This window comes from Zalophus californianus, chromosome 6, assembly GCF_009762305.2.
Source record: "Zalophus californianus isolate mZalCal1 chromosome 6, mZalCal1.pri.v2, whole genome shotgun sequence".
NCBI lineage: Eukaryota > Metazoa > Chordata > Mammalia > Carnivora > Otariidae > Zalophus > Zalophus californianus.
In genome coordinates, this window is record NC_045600.1 from 34,904,492 (window position 1) to 34,925,814 (window position 21,323).

General features: G+C 35.3%; 1 protein-coding gene across 11 annotated transcripts in view; it reads right to left on the bottom strand.

Moving 5' to 3' along the window:
* Nucleotides 1-21,323, bottom strand: part of FUT8 (fucosyltransferase 8) — a 330,956-nt gene that overhangs the window by 220,638 nt on the left and 88,995 nt on the right. Inside the window, exon 1 of one of the 11 annotated variants that reach the window (XM_027571179.2) lies at nt 10,372-10,391. The exons of 9 other annotated variants lie outside the window; for them this stretch is intronic. The gene's annotated coding sequence lies outside the window, so the exon portion shown is untranslated. Of the gene's footprint in view, nt 1-7,194; nt 7,217-10,371; nt 10,392-21,323 lie in introns of those variants that run through there. One more of the 11 variants, XM_027571175.2, reaches the window with a different exon arrangement.

Here is a 21,323-nt window from a genome sequence, read left to right on the forward strand (position 1 = left end):
CCAGCACTGTCAACACTGTAGGATAAAATATTGCTTGTGAGACTATCCCATGGAAGAAAAATTTTTGGTAATAATCACTTTGTTATCTACATTTGGGAAATAACTGAAAGCTCCTATTAGGAGGTATGTTCTCCTCAGTGCCTCCTTAATTTACCACTACAATTGCTCCTACTGCCACCATCACCACCACCCTCAGAAATGTAAAGTATAAAAGGCTATGATTATTTTTACAATGAAACAGGCATGATATAAATTAGTCTGATTTTTCTCCTCTTTTGTACTCCACTGCTCCTAACTTCTCAAAAGGTCCACTCTCTGCTTCTGTCATAACAGAAGTAAAAATTTCAGTCCCAGTAAGACCCAAATGTTACTTTTGAAAATATTGAAGACAACTTTTAAAGAAGTCAGAGGCTGTCAGTTAAAGGCTTACTAGTAAGTTGTAATAATTCATGTGAATTCTAAATAGCATGATAGAACAGCCAAAGTTCTCAAAGGTAAATAATGTAATTGTACCAGCAAACAGATTGAATTTAAAATATGCAAAATTATATCCTGAGTATTTAAAGCGAAGCAATAATTTCTAAGATGGCTTAACTTCATTCAGTCCAAACATACTCCTAAAAAAAAAAAATATACAGTACCTTTTTCATTAATAATGACAAAGTTCTAATGACCTAGTTGCTGAGAATAAACAAAACTATATAGGTATTAAAAAATAGAATTGCTTAACCCGTAAGAGCTATTAAAGTGGATGCTGGAGCCAAAAAGATTTGAGGACTAAAAATACCAAAGCAAAGACTCACTGAAATACACTCTTCTAAACACCTAAGTATAAAACTATGACTTGAAGCAATTCATTGGTTCATTTGGGTAAGGTTTTACCTGAAGAATCTAAGAAAGCTGAGGTTCAGGGAGCCTGGGGGCTCAGTCAGTTAAGTGTCCAACTCTTGATTTCAGCTCAGGTCATGATCTTGGGGTCATGAGATTGAGTAATGTACTGGGCATGGAGCCTGATTAAGATTCTCTCCCTCTCCCTTTTCCTCTGCACCACCCTCCTGTCCCCTCTCTCAAGAAAAAAGAGAGAGAGAGGAAAAAAAGAAAGAAAGCTAATGTCCAAGTGTAGCACAGTAGGACACAACCTGATTTCCCAACGAATGGAGTAAGAGCCTCAGGAAGCCAACACTGACAAAACCCAAAAAGAAGCATGTTTTTAGGAGGCAAAGCAAGTGTCAAAAAACACAGAAGTGGAGTATACTTTTTTTTTTTTTAGATTTTTTTTTTTTTTAGACAGAGAGACACTTAACCGTCTGAGCCGCCCAGGTGCCCCAGAAGCGGAGTATTCTTGATATGACTCTTTCCATTAACTAATATGACTAACAAAACTCATACCAAAACTCCTTGAAAATGTCCATCAGGTTTTAATTATCCATATTAGTTATGTAAATTATTTGTAGTAATTTTTTCCTTCTAGTTAAAACCAGAAAACCAGTCTCTTCCTCTGTCCACCTATCTTCATAATAGTATGTGTTCTCAGTCTACCTTCCTTTGCTACCCTATTCCAAAAGACTACATTATTTGAATAAAGTAAAATATGATCTATTTATGACAAAATAAAATATACCTCAAAAAAGTTATGTTTACTAAATATGAGTCAAATGACTAATCACTACTCCTCCAACCCTAACACAGAAAAAATCATAGTTATTATGCATCATGTGTAAAAATTTAAATGAAAAAAATTTACTACCTCCATCACCAATAAAACAGAAAACTTATTGTATCAGAGAAAAATAGCTATTTAAAAATCACTCGCATCATCTCTTCATTAGGAAGAATAAACTTAAAAAGATGATTCTCAACTTCAATGTCAATCAGAATTACATATTAAGCTCATAAAATTGTAGACTTACAGGCCCATGACCAGAGATTCTGAATCATAAAGTCTGAGTTTCTGAGGATGAACCCAAAACTATACATTTTAACAAGTTTCCTGAGTAACTATGATGCAGATTATCCTTAAATTACACCTTCATATATACTTCATCTTCAAACCACTCTCAACTCCCCTATAAGTCCTTTAGGGTCTGATCAGACTACCCACTCCTACCCCTCATCTTAACAGCTTCAACTTCTGATTAAACTACATGCTTGGAACTAACACAGAGAAGAAATAATAGCAACCAGTTGTTGGACATATATTACTATGGGCCATGAACTTTACATAATCTAGTACAGATACAAGAATTAAATGATATATTGCATGTAAAGTCTGTAACAGTTTCTAAGATAAATAAATGCTTATTAAACTAGCTGCCAGCTGAAACTAATATCCACAGAAAAACTCTGCATATGGATGTTTACAGCAGCTTTATTCATAACTGCCAAACTTGGAAGCAACCAAAATGTCCTTCAGTAGGTAAATGAAAGAGTAAACTTTGATACATATGAAATATTATTCAGCACTAAAAAAGGAATGAGCTATGAAGCCATGAAAAGACATGGAGGAAACAAAGTGAAAAGAAACCAATCTGAGAAAGGTACACACTGTGTGATTCCAACTATATATGACATATTAGAAAATGCAAAACTATGGGAACAGTATTAAAAAAAAAAATCAGGGGCTGTCCACAGGTAGAAGTTAGGGAAAGAGCAGGGGAAATGGATAGGTAGAAAGGAGAAAGGATTTTTCGGGCTGTGAAAATACTCTCGATTATAATGATGGATACATGTTATACATTTGTCCAAATCCACAGAATGTACAACACCAAGAATGAACCCTAAGGGAAACTATGGATTTGGGTGCTTATTATACATCAGTGTAGGTTCATCAATTACAACAAATGTACCACTCTGGTGGGGTATGTTGATAATGAAAGAGTCTATGCATGTGTAGGGGCAGGGGATATACGACAAATTTCTATAACTTCCTCTCGATTTTGCTGTGAACATAAAACTGTTCTAAAAAAAAGTCTTTATTAACAAAAAGAAGAGGGGGTGCAAGAGGGGCACCTGGATGGCTCAGTCAGTTAAGTGTCTGCCTTTGGCTCAGGTCATGATCCCTGCAGGGTCCTGGGATCACGCCCACTGTCGAGCTCCCTGCTAAGCGGGCAGTCTGCTTCTCCCTCTGCCTTTCTCCCTCCTTCCAGCTCGTGCTCTCACTCACTTGCACGTTCTCTCTCAAATGAATAAATTTTAAATTAAAAATAAATAAATAAATTTTAAAAAGAAGAAGGAAACAGTAAGCTGCTATTAACCCTAGTAAGAGATTATTTTATGGGGGTCATCATAATGATCCTAAGACATGGTTGTTACTTATTTCCAAGTTGCAGTTGAGGAAACTAAGGTTTAATAACTTGTCTGGGTAAGTAATTTGCCCAGAGATAGTTAAGGAGCAGAGAACGGATTCAAGATGATACCTGTGACTCCAAAACCTGAACTCTTTACCTAGGCTAACTTCCAGAAACAGCAAGACAACAACAGTAGGTATAAAACCATTCCATAGTCATAACTACACTTTAGAAGAATTTTCCTGAATCATCCCCGGGTCAACCATGACCTAAGCATGTCTCACAAATGTTCCTATATGACTAAGAACTGGAAGGCATATACTATGATGGTGGCTAACAATAGGTAATTATAATAAGCAAAATTAAGTACAGGTTAATGAGTGAACTACTTTATATTAGGAATGTTCTACTAATAAATATAATAATATTTAAAAGAGTACTTAATGTTTTCACAGCACTTTAAAATTACAAATTAGCAATAACTCCACGATGAGGGTCAGTATGACTGTTAACATTCCAGCAGACAATATGAATATAGACAAGTAAACAAAATCCAGTCTAAGTCATAAAGCTGTTTAACTCAAAAACATTACCATCTCAGTCTCGTGACTTCCCACATGTAAGGGCTATAATCCTTAGTTAAGAGTATAAGAAGCTACAAGGGGATGAATTCAAAACAACCAGAGACTTCTATATTTCATCCACGCAAAATATGAACATAATAAATATGCAATTCAAAGTTCTCCTTCATGATGCTTTCTACTCAAATTTTGTAAAATCTGCTTATGTTCCTAATGATTAAGTTTTCTGTATGAAATATTTATTTTTTAAAATATTCTGGACCTCTTCTCAAAGCATCTGTTTTCCCCTCATCTCAGTGCCTCCCAAATGGCCACCATTTTCTTTCTCCCAAGTACATTTCTAGCTTGCCTGTTCCAACCAGCTACTTCTAAAAATGGTTAAGCACTGGTTTCCACAAACCTCCCCCACTTGAACCACATTCACAACAAATACAACACAATTAGTCATGCAAAAAAAGATATGTATACACTGATAATCTCCACATACCACCAAAACTACAAATTCAGAAAATGGAAATTACTAATGATAAAAGCATATTCTGTTCTGTTAAAACTGCACAGAGCAGAACCTATATTTTAACCTGATAACTCTCAACAAGTTAGTATAACTCTTGTGGCTGTTATTTAGTTTTATAAACCTTACAATTTGTAGGTAACTCTCTAGAAAGTTTTGAAATTAAATGCATTAAAATTAAGCTCTTAGCTAAATATATAATACATAATACAGAACAATATACAAATATAACTCAGCCAGAGTGAACAGATATATCCCATTTGCTCACCCTCTCCTTTAAGGAGAGAATACCTCTCCCATACAAACCAAAGAGGTTCTGATTCACTTGAACGCTACAGAGCTCAAGGAACCCCAGCACCACAGGAAGAAGCCAAAGCGATAATGCTTCCTTCTGCTGGAGATCCGTTGATTAAAACACATAAAAGGAGGTATCTCTACTATTTAAATTTTTACAAAGAATGCATATTACACTTTTACAATTATGAAAGTTTTTTTTAACATTTTATTTATTTATTTGAGAAAGAGCAGAGATAGTGAAAGAGAGCACAAGCGGGGAGGAGAGGGAGAAGCGAGCCCCTTTGATGTGGGGCTCGATTCCAGCACTCTGGGATCATGACCTGAGCCAAAGGTAGCTGCTTAACAGACCGAGCCACCTAGGTATCCCAATTATGAAAGATTATTGTCATTTTTAAGTGGTAAATTTAATTAGATATATCCCTTTTTTTTTTTTTTTTTGGAGGAAAAGGCAGATTTAGAAATTCCTGCCTGAGGAATGTAACCTTAAACACTAAAACCCACAAAAAGCAAATTAGTGAGGTTGTAAAGGGTTCCAGGCAGAGGCACAAAGTCACTAACAAACGCCATGTTTTAAGAGTAAGAACTGTGTGCTTCTCCTCCACAGCTCTGTCTACAGAAAAAGCATTGTAGTCTTTATATAAAACCAGAGCCCAGCACTTACGAGGTAGCAGAAATTCTCTGGAGTCCCCTAGAAGTACCTCTACTATGAAACACCCACAGAACCTCCAACAGCAGGAAGCCTAAACATTTGGTAAATCTTTCCCCATCCCTTCTTACTAAATATTAAAAATATATTCCCCTCCTGAGCAGATTCTCTAGACACAACTGAATAGTGAGTGATGTCTTTTTGGCCCCAGATCAACCTCCACTCTTTGTGTGCTATACACAGAGGGAGAATAAACCATCTATCTGTAATTCAATCAGAAATGTTTTATGAACATAACAAGAGAAACCAATCTTTTATCTTTTAATGGTTCATAAATGCACCATCGAGTAAGGTAGTCAGTAGCAAATGTGGCCATTCAGCATGTGAAATATGGCTAATTTGAACTGAGAAACTCTAAGTGTAAAATACACACTGATTTCATACTTACTAGGAACAATGCAAAATATTTCATTGATATTTTTATATTAATTGGTAGTCGAGATATTTTTAATATATTAGGTTAAATAAAATATATTATTAAAACTACTTTCACCCGTTTCTTTTTACCTTATTTAATGTGGCTACCAGAAAATTTAAAATTACATGCATGGCTCACATTATATTTCTATTGGACGATGCTGGTCTACAAACTAGTGATCAATCATAAGCTCTTATGAAACTATTTCTACGTCAACCTTTCATGACTATCTAGCAACATAAAGTCTAGTCATTACAATAGCCTAACCAAAATTCCCTTTCTCCCTGATTTGCAAAGTAGATTATATTCGTATTCAGGTTCCTTCCTTTCTGATACCTTCATTCAGTCTGAAAATGTTGAATAAATTCTATAATATTTCACCTCCTCTACCCCACCTCTGCCAACCAAGTTAATTAGTTGGCAGAGGCCTTAAAATATTCATATTTTAACTTTAATGAGTACCGTACTTAGAGAAGAGGAGGCTGAGAATTTTTCCTAATTCTCAGTATGTGGTAGTGTTAGAGTTTGGTATATAGAATCAAATACGCCTAGCATGAACCCTGCCTCTCATTGTGCAAAGCACTATAGCTCAGCTCCCTTATCTGTAACAAGGATAAATATTACCATTTAACATTAAATATTTCATTTAATTAATATTTACTATTAAAACATCAATACCATATGTATTTGTAAGGTAATAAAAGAAAAGCATTTAGAACAGGACCTGGAACTTCAATGTTAGTAAGTATTAGCTACTATCATTATTATCTCCTTTTTTGACTTGCTTCCTGAACCTATCATTCTCCTCTTCTATTTCTGGCTGCCCCATCAACAGGTTCTCTCCTTATTCAAGCCTGTAGCATATCTAATAAAATGTAAAAAACACAGAACAGCAGATGGAGCAGAAGGTCATTTGGTCTGACAAAAACAAAGAATGAATAAGAAATAGAAACTCTAAGTGTAGAGTTCTTACGAAGTTCACGTAAGAAAGTGTACTTCATCACATAATAGAAAGATTCCTCACTATGAGAAACAGTCAAGCTAATTCTGGGACCCTGTAAAAGTTATCTTCAAGGGTGTTGGACAGATGTTCCTCAAGCTTCCCTTCAATCATCCTGTATGTCCCTGTCAAGGGATCCAACCCGGATGTTAAAATCTAGAACCTATCCCGTTGACAATACTCATCAAATCTAAAATTATACATTCTTCGTGACACTTTGACTCAGCTACGGATTCATGTCTGTACACCTAAAAAATCAGTAAGCTCCCATCTGCAAATATTAAAAAGCCCAAGTTTAGACTTTCACCACATTGTAATGCAAGTTAAAAATCTTCCCACTCTTAAAGGCTCAAAAAGCAGAAGATATATAAGAAAAGGTCAAAATACTCACTTTGTCACTTGTGGCATATCATGTCTCATGGACTTCGTTCTAGCAGATTCAGGGGTGTAGCTCTTTAACTTAAGCCACAATCTGGGTCAGCTGAACCTCTCATTACCCTTTTCATATTCTGTCATACACTATAGACATTTGCATTATATATTTTGTTTCTTCCCCAAATTAGAACTCTATCTTCGTGAATTCAAAAGTCTACAACCCTGGTTCTGACCTATTGGATACTCAAGTATTTGTCAAGCTGGATTGAATCTATAGTTACAAAAAAATACATTATTTACCTTTGTGAAGTCTTCAGTTATTAAAACATTTTCATGTGATTTCATTTTATTGTCCCAACAATCTTATAGTCACAACCAAGACCTAATCTCACTTTTCATGAAGTACCTTAACTGAAGCTCAGAAGTCAAAGTAATTCAAAATTATTCACTTTTGTATGTCTTAAATACACAAACTTTAAATCCAAGACTATGCTGGTCATTGGTGACAAACCCAGAACTGCACTGAACTGTTATCACACCACACCACACTAGCGTCTTTTTCAGAGAGAACCAGCAGAGGAAGGAGAAAGACGAAAGAAGAGAGAGTGACAACATCAAGTTCTGGTAATAAGATAAATAGATAGCCAGTCCCTAAATAAAATTAAACTGCTTTTCACATTTCATTTTTCCTATCTTTATAAAGCTTCAGTTTTATTTTCCCTAATAGTTTCTGTTAAGTTTCTTCCTTTATTTTCACATAATTAGCTGTATCTTCATCATCAAAATATACTCAATCTCAAATAAGCCAATCTATGTTTTAAGTTATGTAATTTTGTAAATACAGCTCTTTATTCTGCCTTAATGAATGTATTTAACTATTCATTTGAATTCAGCAGTATTCTCTGAAATGGCTTTTGTTCAATTTTATCCCTCTAAAAATAACCTACTATATAAGTCCACATTCTGCTGATACTCCCACTTAGACTCATGTGAGGAAAGAACCAGCAGTTTCTCTCTAAAAGTACCTACAATGAGCAATCAATCGACATTAGCTGACATCCAAGATTCTAAGAGCAAAGTTAACTTGCTCCTGAGTTCATTTGAAGAATGTCCTATAAATCTCCTATTTAATCAATGACAATGTAATTCACTCAACTTCTTTGAATCTGTTTCCTCATGTAGAAGAAAACTGGTCTAGAGCTTTGGAATTTCTTTAAGATCTAAAGAGTTCCTGAGTCTGGAGATTTAAATCCAAGTTTATTTACCCTCTAAAAGTTGATTTCTCTCTCTTTTTTTTAAGATTTAATTTATTTATTTGAGAGAGAGAGAGAGAGCACAAGCAGGCAGAGGGGCAACGGGAGAGAGAGAAAGAGACTCACTGTTGAGCAGGGAGCCCCACACAGGTCTCGATTCCAGGACCCTGGGATCATGACCTGAGCTGAAGGCAGACGCTTAACTGACTGAGCCACCCAGGCACTTCTAAAAGTTGATTTCTTAAATTAATGCACATATTTGTATCTTTTCTACCCACTGTTGAAGGTAAGAACCATATATCTTTGTGACCTTATCCCTTTGAACATGGTGGTATATACATATAGATAGGTTTCATTTGCTCTTCTGCCTAAAAGTGTTAAATTGTTAACTTTGGCAGAAGACTTCTTGAATATCCCTATGTGTGATTCAACCAGAAATAACTACAATTTTAAAACAAATTCTGAGAATACAACACTGCAAAATTATGGTTAGAATCCAAGTTAAGTTATTGTAGCCCATGACTGACATTTAGCATAACTAACATCTGCAAAGGAGATGGCAATTAATTGAGACAAGGAGTTTGGCCCCAAACCTTGCTCTTAGACATAGTTTTTCATAACCCTTATAGCCAATCTCTGACTAACTGAAAACCAGACCTCAGAATGACATCCATATCCCTAGATCATAAAGCTATAGGAAGGATGAGAGGAGCACTAACAAGGATGTGTATTTAACTTCTGATTTATCATAATAGAACTTTCTCCAATAATTAAGAGCTGTATCAAATTTGTTTTTAGACAAGGTTAAAGTCAATTTCCTATTAGAGTAAAATTTGAAGAAATATTTTTGAAAAAAATTTGAAGTAAAATTTCAAGAAAAACATAGATGTAAGGTGTTACAGATTTCCAGTCAACTTGTAATAATAGCAGCATTAGCTCAAATTTAAATTTAAAAACTATTATCCCCCTGAGAAGTTTTAGCAGATGCCTGAGCCTTGATAAAAATCAATAAACTATGTTTGGAATACACATATATCTATAAAATTAAATACAGAAACAAGCTGATAAAAGTCATTTAACTGTGCATAGAGCAGTAAAACTAAAAAGGTTTCGAAAACCTTAACGAAGAGTCACATATAATCATCACATCTGCATGCAGTTAAACATATGGCACTCCAGTTTCGGGAATCCTGAGCTCACCAAAACTTTTACAACTAAATTTGGGTTACTTGGGGTGAGGGAAAGAGATGCAAAAAGGGAGTGGAGCCTTTAAAAACCCCTATTTTGACTAAATCTGCAGCTGTAATTACAGCTGTTCTGAAGCTTTCTTGGAACTGCCTAATTACTTTTTTTTTAAACAACAACAACTAAAAGTAGGCTTAATGAACTGAACAATGATAGGAGGACTTCATAGTTAAAAGCTATTTTTTATATAAAATTAATTTCCTATTGTTTTTGCTCTGCAACTAAAAGATAAAAATTGTTATATAAGTCCAAGAGGCTTTCTCAGTTTCCTTGGGTTTTGGAATTTTTAATTTTTTAACATTAAAAAGTATATTAGAAAGTAGACTGCACTTCTTTCCTTTTGTAATTTTGCAGAAACTCTCATGTTTCTTCTCCTTCCCCATGCCACCTATTTTATGTAACTATGAGACCAGTCTATGACACAAATTACATATATGTATGATATCAATAAACAATACAAGCCTTTTGTTATCATTCTAAATATACTGTAGTCCCCCCTACTTTTCCACAGGGTATATATACATTTCAAGACCCCCAGTGAATTGAAATCACAGACAGCACCAAGCCCTATATATACTATTTTTGTTCCTATACATGTATACCTATGATAAAGTTTAATTTATAAATTAGACAAAGTAAGAAATTAACAATAACTAAAAATAAAATAGAATTATAATATGCTATGATAAAAATACCATGAATGTGGTTTCTCTTTCTGAAAATATCTTATCACCCCTCTTCTTGTAATGATGTGAGATGATACAATGCCTACATGATGAGATAAACTGAAGTGAATGACATAGGCATTGTGACATAGCATTAGGCTACTTACTGGCCTTCTGACATCAGAAGGAGGACCATCTGCTTCTGGACTATGGTTGACTGTGGATAACTAAAACTGTGAAAAGGAAAACTGTGGATAAGGGGAACTACTGTATTCTCTAATGGTATATTTACTGAAAAGACTTATATCATGCAGCAATACAAATGAAGTTACATACCTTTGAAGACTATCTTTGTGTTATATTTTAGATATGACTGGTGTCTCTGTTAATTCCTTGGAATAATTATTCATTCAAAAAGATAACATTTGAAAATCACAACTCTGATTCCAGCTGAAGATGATGACAAGATCCTGAACTCACTTCCTCCCAGAGACATGGTGAACCTACATCTAAACATGAAACAAGTCCCTCTGAAAGAAATCTAGAAACTAGCTGCGTGACTACTACACATAGAACACATAAAAAACATACACTGAATGGGTAGGAAAGGCTGAGAAACACTCTTTCCATAAACCCCACTCCCGGCACAGCAACATACAACTGGGAGAGTAAAGATTTTCTGGGCCACTTGGGTGGCTCAGTTGGTTAAGCACCCAACTCCTGGTTTCAGCTCAGGTCATGATCTCAGGGTCGTGAGATGGAGGCCCCTGTGGGGCTCCATGCTGAAATTCTTTCTCTCTCCTTCTCCTTCCCCCACTCCCCTCCCCTGCTGGTGTGAGCACTTGTGTACATTCTCTCTCAAATAAATAAATAAAATCTTAAAAAAAAAAAGACTAAAGGTTTTGGACCCAACATCCAGTGCCACTTTTAAGACTTCCAACTCAGGGATGGGCCCCCAAAACATCTAGCTCTGAAAGCCAATGGGGCTTGTGTCCACAAGACCTAGAAAACTAAAGCAAACAAAGAAACAGTTCTTGGTGGGCGCCACAGACTCACTGTGACTATGCCCCCAAGGCTCAGCACAGAGGCAACAGACAAAAATGCCCACCTACCATTCTTTCCTGAAACCCACCTATATGCGTATCTTAAATTGTGCAGCCTGAGGGCCAGGTTTCTCATTTAACACACATTTAGGGACAAATTGAAATCCTCCCCAGAAACCAGGGAGGCCAGTGGGCACCATCTTTGCATTCTCTCTCTGCCCAGCTCCCACTCACTGATATCTTCCTGAAAGGAATTTGTATATACATCCAGTGCCTGGCTTTTGCAACTGCTGCCCAAAGAACATACCCCTTGATAGCCTAACTCTGGTAGCCAGTGGGGCTTGCATTAGCAGACTCAACAGGATTGTAGCAAACAAATAAATACTTCTTAAGTGGCTAACTCCCCAGGGCTCGATGCACAGGGAGCAGACAGAAACACCCATCTCCCAGTCATTCCCAGTAAGAGACCAATTTACATACTTTAAAAGCTGCTGTCAGAGGATGAGGCTTCTAATTTAGCACAGATGTGCAGAGAGATGTCGATCCTGCGTGAAAAGCGGGAAACCAGCAGACACCATCTCTGCATTCTCCCAGTAGATCACTACAAATCACAAATAGCTTCCTGGAAGAAGCTTATACACACATCTGGTACTATGAGTACTACGGCTACCACCCAGGGGATGCACTCCTTGATTGGTTGGTTCTGGCAGCCTGCAGGGATTGCATTCATAGGTCCCACAAGACAGCAGCAAACAAAAAAACAGTTCTCAACTGGCTAACCCCCAGGGCTCAGAACAGAGAGAGGAGACAGAAACACCCAGATCCCAGTTTTTCCCTAGAACACATCTACTTGCATATTTTAAAAGCTGCTGAGGATCCAGCTTTCATTCAGCCTGCACACAGTTCGATGACTGATCCTCCACTTGAGGACATAAAGATCTTGGCATACTCTCAGCTATTGGGAGCCATGAAGAAGGCAGCTTGGACAATCACAAAGGTTTGAGAGACAACCAAGAGCTAGGGCCAGGTTGAATGATAAGATTCATCATCTACAGGAGACCATTCCATCAAGACTGGGAGATGTGACCGTTTTATCTAATGCACAGAAGCCAACACAGAGAGTTAAGGAAAATGAAGAAACAGAGAAATATGTTACAAATGAACAAGACAAAACTTCTGAAACAGACCTTAATAAAAGGGAAATAAGTGACTTACCTGATCAAGAGTACAAAATAATGCTCAAAAAGACACTCACCAAGATCAGGAGAATAATGCATGAATTAAATGAGAATATCAACAAAGAGATTAAAAATATAGGAAAGTACCAAACAAATCAAAGAGCTGAATAATTAAATAAGTGAACTAAAATATTCAATAAAGGGATTTAACAGCAGATTAGATCAGTGGAAGAAAGCATCAGCAAACTTGAAGACAGGACAGCGGAATTCACCCAATTAGAGAAGTAAAGAGAAAAAAGAATGAAAAAGAGTGAATGTAGCTTCAGAGAATTATGGGACGCCATCAAATATACCAATATATGTGTTATGTGGTCCCAGAAGGCAAAGAAAAAGAGAAAGGGGCTGAAAGCCTATTTGAATAAATAATGGCTGAAAACTTGCCTAACACAGGAAAAGAAACAAACATCCTACAAAATTTCAAAGAAGATAAATCTAAACCAACACACATTATAATTAAATTGTCAAAAGTTAAAGACAAGGACAGAATCTTAAAAGTAGCAAAAGAAAAACTTATGTTACATAAAAGGGAATCACCATAAGACTATCAGGAAATTTTTCAGCAAAATCTGAAAATTTTTTGCAGGTGAGAAGGAAGTGGAATGAAAGTCGTGAAAGAAAAAACTACCAATCCAATATATTCTCCCCAGCAAAGTTGTCCTTCAGAGTTGTAGGCGAGAGAGTTTTCCAGGAAAGTAAAAGCTTAAGGAGTTCATCGATACTAGACCAGCTTTATAATAAATGTTAAGACAACTTCTTCAAGCTGCAAACAAAAGGATGCTTATTAGCAACAACAAATTAAACAACAAATCTCCCTGGTAAAAGTAAATACATAGTTAAATTCAGATTAATGTAATTTGTAATGAAGGTAGGTAAATCACTTGTGAATCTAGTATGAAGGCTCAGAGATAAAACTAGTAAAAATAACAATTTGTTAATGTATACATAATTGGATACATAATTTGTTAATGGATACACAAGGTAAAACGATGTAAATTATGACATCAAAAACAAAATGTATGGGGGTAGAGTAAAAATAGAGAGTGTTAGTATACATTTGACATAAGTTGTTACCAACTTAAAATAGACTGCTACAAATATAAGCCTCAGGGTAACCACAAAGTAAAAACCTGTAACAGCTACACAAAAGATAAAGAAATCTAAGCATACCACTACAGAAAATCATCAAATGACAAAGAACGAGATAAAAGGAACAAAGGAATTACAATACAGCCAGGAAACAATTAACAAAATGACAATAATAAATCCACATCTATCAATAATTACTTTAAATGTAAGTGGACTAAGTTCTCTTATATATCTTAAGGATATATACAGACGAAAGTAAAGGAATGGAAAAAGATATTCTAGGCAAATGGAAACCAAAAGGGAGCAAGAATAGTTACACTTATATCAGACAATATAGCCTTCAAAGCAAAAGACTGCAAGAGGAGACAAAGAAGGTAATTATATAAGGTTAAAGGGGTCAATCCAACAAGTGGTTGTAACATTTTTAAATATTTATCTACCCAAAACAGAAGTACCTAAAATTATAAAGCAAATAATAATACAGCTGAAGGGAGAAATAGACAGCAACACAACAATTGTAGAAACTTCAACACCCCACTTTCAACAATGGATAGATCATCTAGAAAGAATATCAATATGGAAACACTGTACTTAAACTACACATTTGACCAAAAGGCCTCAAGAGAAATTTACAGAACATTCCACTCAACAGCAGCAGAATACTTAATTACCCATGGAACACTCTCCAGGATACATCATGTTAGGCCACAAAACAAGTCTTAATAAATTCAAGAAAAATAAATCATATCAAGCATCTTTTCTATAGTATAAAACTAGAAATCAATTACAAGAAGAAACCTGAAAAATTCACAAATACATGAAGATTAAACAACATGCTACTAATGCTAACAAATGGGTCCAAGAAGAAATAAAAAATATCTATGGGCAAATTAATGTGGAAATACACAATATAAACAACCTAAATTTACTCATCAAGGAACTAAAGAAGAATTTTAAAAAGAACTAGAAAAATAATAACAAACTAAGCCTGAAGTTAGTTAAAAAAAAAAATTCCACAAATTAGAGTGGAAATAAATGAAACAGAAACAAAAAAGATAATAGAAAAAATAATGAAACTAAGAACTGGTTTTTTGAAAAGATAAACAAAATAGACAACATTTAGCTAGACTAACCAAGAAAAAGTGAAAGAACTCAAATAAAATTATAAATGAATGAGGAGACATTACAAATGGTATCACACATATATAAAGGATCATGAGACTACTACAAACAATTACATACAACAAATTGGACATCCTAAGAAAGGGACAAATTCCTAGAAATATACCAACCTACCAAGACTGAATCATGAAGAAAGAGAAAATCTCAACAGACCAATTACTAGTAAGAAGATTTAATCAGTAATCAAAAACCTTCCTACAGGACCAGATGGCTTCACTGGTAAATTCTACCAAACATTTAAAAAGAATTATTATCAATCCTTTTCAAACTTCCAAAAACCTAAGAGAAGGGAATATTTCCAAATTCATTTTATGAAGCCAGCATTATCCTTATAATCAAAACCAAACAAGGACACTACAAAAAGGAAGCCTCCAGGGCAATATCCCTGATGAATATGAATGCAAAAATTCTCAATAAAATATTAGTAAGCAGAATTCAACAACACATTAAAAGGATCATACACCATGGGTTTTATCCCTGGGATGCAAGGATGGTTCAATATAGGTAAATCTGTAAATGTAATACCACACACAAAACAACGGATAAAAGTCATATTGGGGCACCTGGGTGCTCAGTTGAGCATCCAATTCCTGATTTTGGCTCAGGTCATGATCTCAGGGTTGTGAGATCAAGCCCACATCAAGCTCTTACACCAGGCATGAAGTCTGCGTAAGATTCTCTCTCTCCCTCTGCCCCTCCCCACCCTGCCCTCCCCCCAAAAAATCATATTATCATCTCAACAGATGAAGAAAACATTTAACAAAATTCAGCATTCATGATTAAAAACTCAACAAAATGAATATAGTGGGAACATACCTCAACATGAAAAGGCCACATATGACAAGCCCACAGCTAACATCATACTCAACAGTGAAAAGTTGAAAGTTTTTCCTCTAAGGTCAGGAACAAGACAAGGATGCTCACTCTCACCACTGTCATTCAACACAGTACTGAAAATCCTAGCCAGAACCATTAGGCAAGAAAAATAAATAAGACATCTAAATTGAAAAGGAGTTAGTAAAACTCATTATTTGCAGATGACATATTATATATAGAAAATACTAAGACTCCACCAAAAAACTGGTAGAACCAATCAACGGATTCAGTAAAAATGCATGATACAAAATCAGGACACAAATACCAGTTGTGTTTATATACACTAACAACACACTAGCAGAAAGAATAATTAAGAAAATCCCATTCACAATTGCATCAAAAAAACACTTAGGAATAAATTTAGCAAAGGAGTAAAAGATTTGTACATGAAAACTATAAGACACTGACGAAAGAAACTGGAGAAGACATAAATAAATGGAAATCACAAATAAATCTGTGCTCACAAATTAGAATATTGTTAAAATGTCCAAACATCCTAATGCAATCTACAAATTCGATGCAATCCCTATCAAAATTCCAATGGCTTTTTTTCTCAGAAATAGAACCAACAATACCCAAATTTGTACTGAACCACAAAAAACTCCAAAGAGCTAAAGCAATCTTGAGAAAGAACAAAGCTAAAGGCCTCCCACTTCCTCATTTCAAATTATACTACAAATTACTATATATAGTAATCAAAACAGTACAATACTGGCATTAAAATAGATATACAAATCAATGAAGCAGAGAGCTCAGAAATAAACTCATGCATATATGGTTAATTAATAAACTCTTGCATATATGGTCAATTAATATTTGACAAGCCAAGAATATACAATGGGAAAAGGTAGTCTCTTCAAGAAAAGGTGCTGGGAAAACTGGACAGCCACAGCCAAAAGAATGAAACAACACAGACAAAAATCAACTCAAAATGACCTGAAACTGTAAGGAGGTAAGCTGTAGGAGGTAAGCTCCTTGACATCAATCTTGACAATGATTTTTTCAATTTCAAAACACAGAAAGTAAAGGTGACAAAAACACAATAAACAAATGGGACAATATCAAACTAAAAAAGTTTCTGGGCAGCAGGGAGCAGCAGCAGCTCTTCCTTCAATAAAACCACCATTTTGCCAAAAAAAAAAAAATAAAGCTTCTGTACAGCAAGGGAAATCATCAACAAAATGAAGAGAAAACCTACAGAATGGGAAAACCTACAGAATTGTTAAATAAATCTGACTTAAAAACAATATTTTTCCATAGAAGACCTACAAATGGCTATCAGGTATGTGAAAAGGTGGCTCAGCATCACTAGTCATCACCAAATGCAAATCAAAACTACATTGAGATATCACCTCACACCTGTTAGAATGGCTATTACAAAAAAAGAAACGTAATTTAACAAGTGTTGGTGAGGATGTGGACAAAGAAGAACCCTTGTTCACTGCTGGTGGCAATGTAAACTGATGTAGCATACTATGGAGAATGTATGGAGGTTTCCTCAAAAAAATCAAAAACAGAATTACCCAAATGATCCAGGACAGGATCAGTGCACTCCCATGTTTACTGCAGTATTATTCACAATAGCCAAAATATGGAAACAACCTAAGTATCCACCCAGAGATGAAAGGATAAAGATGTGGGGTGTGTATGTGTATGTGTGTGTATGTATGCATATACATATATATTTGTATATATACAATATTATTCAGCCATGAGAAAAAAAGAAATCCTGCCATTTCCAACAATATGAATAAATCTTAAGAGCATTATACTAAGTGAAATAAGCCAGACAGAGAAAATACTGTATGGTATCACTTATACGTGGAATCTACAAAAAAAAAAAAAAAAATCCAACTCATACTAACAGAAGGTAGAAAAGTGGCTACCAGGGACTGGGTGGCACAGGAAATAGGGAGAAGTTGATAAAGGACTATAGACTTCCAGCTATCAGATGTACAAAGTCTGAGAATCTAATGTAAAGCATGGTTACTATAGTTGATAACACTGCACTATAAATTACTAAGAAAGAATATATGAAGTCACCATGTATACTTTAAACATTTTACGATATTTGTCAATTATACCTCAATAAAGCTGAAAACAACTAAAAAAAATCACAAATCCATGGAACTTTTAAAATGATTTGTTAATTTTTAAAATGTCCTAAATGACTGAGATTTTACATTGCATGTTTTTATTTCTCTCCATGGGTAACAGGAATCTCTACAAAAACATCAAGAGAAAATGAAGAGGGGCACCTGGGCAGGTCAGTCTGTTAAGCCTCTGACTCTGGCTCAGGTCATGATGTCAGGCTCCTGGGATGGAGCCCTACTTTGGGATCCCTGCTTGGCAGGGAGTCTGCTTCTCCCTCTGCCCCTCCTGCTTGTGCTCTCTCTCTTTATCTCAAATAAATAAATAAATAAATTTTTTTTAAAGAGCAAATGAGGATATTTTCTTTAGAAGAAATAAAGGTTAAAGAAGCCTTTCAGAGTTCCTAAGATTGAAAGATATGAAGGCTATAAAAGATACTTCCCAGGAAATTAAAGAAAGCTATGATAATGACACTTGTATCCTATCACCAAATGTTAAAAATGGAGAAGAATGAGACTTAAGAAGCATAGTAATATATGAGGCAGAAAAAATTCTCACCAGTGACTTACTATTTAGTTGTAGATAAATCTTATCTCTAACTTCCTCTGAATATCAAAAAAGAAAGCTACATTATGGAAATATTTGTGATATTCTGCGAACAAAAAAACATAAATAACTTTCTTATAATTTATGGGAAAGTGCTTAACTATACACGACAATACTAAAATATTGATTATATCTGACACATTTACCCTGACAGCTTCACAGTAAATCAAATATATTTTTCACAGTTATGGTAAGTACATCCATGTAGAAATAGCAGATATGCCATCCTTCATATATTTTTTTCCCACTCAAGCTATTTCGAAAAGTACAAGGTCTATGGTGAGCTTGATTAGGAAAAAATAAGAAATTTGCCTCCCCTTCTGTATTCTGAAAAATTAGAATGAAATGCCCCAATAATTCTAAATATGGTGGCCAAATATTCATACTTTCTCAGTGTCTGAATAGGCCAAAGTCTTCCTTGGATGCTAACTAAGGCAACCTTGTATTTAAATTAAAAGCTAAGTAAGCATTACAAAAGGAACACAGGAAGCCACAAATCAAGAGGCAAACTATCAGATAATAAAAGGATTTATGTATTCAAAGAGGAAAAGGATAATTTAATTTCAAAGCACAGATTATATTTACAGGAGAATGGATTCACCTATAGTCAGAAAGTACCTCATAAAGGCAAAGAAATCACTTGAAGCACCAAACTCAAGAATGAACAATGTTAAGTACCGGCTGCTAGAAACCAGTAAGGCATTAAATAGATAAAAGAGAAGAGATGATCCATTTAGTCACAAGCTGAGCTCCCTGAAAGCACAGGTAGGCTTTAGAAGGTTAACTGCAAACACCAATGTTCACAAACCAGCTATCAAAAATAATTTCATTTGATTTCTACTAGAATCATCACAGAAAGATAAGGCAAAATAAAAAAAAAATCAATTGCAATTTAAGTTGAAGATGTGTCATCATCTAAAATAGCTGCTGCAAAACCCTATTTGAATCTCCCTACCAGCCATATGTCTACTTTGAAGCTTTTCGTTATCATACATTACCATTTCCTCTACTGCAGAGCACCGACATAATAGAACCCAAAACACAATACAAAGAAGGCAGGAAGCAAAGACTAAGAGAACTTTCTAGTTCTACAAAATACTTAATTCCTTGTTCCGTATAATTTCATAAAGATATTACCTCTGAGATCAAGAGCTACAAAGGTCTAAAATCATGACCAGGATAAAGGGCCCTTATACTAGTGGCGGAGGTGCAGGAGGAAAGGACTGGAAGAGCCGATGATTGAAAAATCTACTGTGCAGACACTAAAAACCTGAGAATTTTGCATTGGTCCTCTCGTATCCTTGACTGACCCCCACAGCTGCTTCTCCTCAAACTTCTTGAAAAAAATCTGCCCAATGGCTACTAATCTACAAGACCAATTCTCTGAGAGCCATCTTTGACCAACTATTCCCCCAAACTAGTTGAACTATGCCTAACCCCTCTTGCTAATGCCTTATAAATTCTGCCCTCCTTCCTCAAGTTAGAACTCTCCTTCAGAACATTTTCTAATATAATCTTATGCTCACAGTGCTCTGGTTAATTTTCTTTCAAACTATCAGAAGTTCTAGGAGGTCAACACAGCAGGAATTGGCTTTGGTTTTTATTTTCTCAATGGGTTTCAAGGTAACTGTGGGCACTACTTCTGTGTCTATATATAATCACTAGGGAAACAGGCAACAGAAAAATAATGCTTCTATTGGTCATTTAAAAATAATTATAAAGACAAAGACAAACATTTATTAAGTGCCTAACTATACAGCTATGCATTTTTTTTTAAAGATTTTATTTATTTATTTGACAGAGAGGGACACAGCAAGAGAGGGAACACGAGCAGGGGGAGTGGGAGAGGAAGAAGCAGGCTTCCCGCGGAGCAGGGAACCAGACATGGGGCTCGATCCCAGGACGCTGGGATCATGACCTGAGCCAAAGGCAGACGCTTAACGACTGAGCCACCCAGGTGCCCCACTGCTATGCACTTTTATGTAACTGATTCTATTTAATCTTCATTACAACGCTTGGGATAAATATTCTTATGTTCACGCCATAGATGAGAAATCAGAAACTTAGTTTAAGAAACTTACTGAGTTAGCAAGTGGGAAATACAGGATTTAAACCCAATTATCCCAGGGCAATCCTTTCCACTTCACCAAAGCCACCAGCTACATTGCCTTAACTCCAATTATTGTCTATAAGAAACAACTGCATTCTTTCTGACCCCTTTGTTTTGTTAGGTCTACTTATTTGCTTTTTTCAATCTTTAAGTAATCCTCTATGCTTTAAATTTTTCTTCATGTAATTCATCTACTGTTTTCACTTCTTCCTAAACACTTACCAAAGACCCTTAAGTATCCGTATCCTATAGCTGTCTCCCTTCAGTAGTGCTAAATATAAATTTAGAGTTAAAACAATTGTACTCATCAAAACTTCTTTAGTAGGTATGTATTTTATGGATAATTCTCAGATTTTTCTCTATTTTTTCACATCACAGCTCAATAATTAGACTCCATTAGCATTATTATAATTTATATTTTAACCAAGTAGAGATGATACTGCACATAAAATATTTTTTAAACCCAGGTATTATACATGCAGATTAATTGACTTTTTTTAGGGGAGGAGGTCATTTTCGGGGGAAAAAAAGGCCAACAAAATTGTACATAACAACAGACACTTGCATTACCCAGAGCTAAAACATAAATAAATAGTAACTCTCATCTCAAAAGACACACACCCAAAAGCATCTGACAAAATCCAATATCCATTCCTGATTTGAAAAATCTCTGCAAACTAGAAATAGAAATGAATTTAATCAATCTAATAAAGGGTATCTATGAAAAATCTACAATTAACATCATACTTA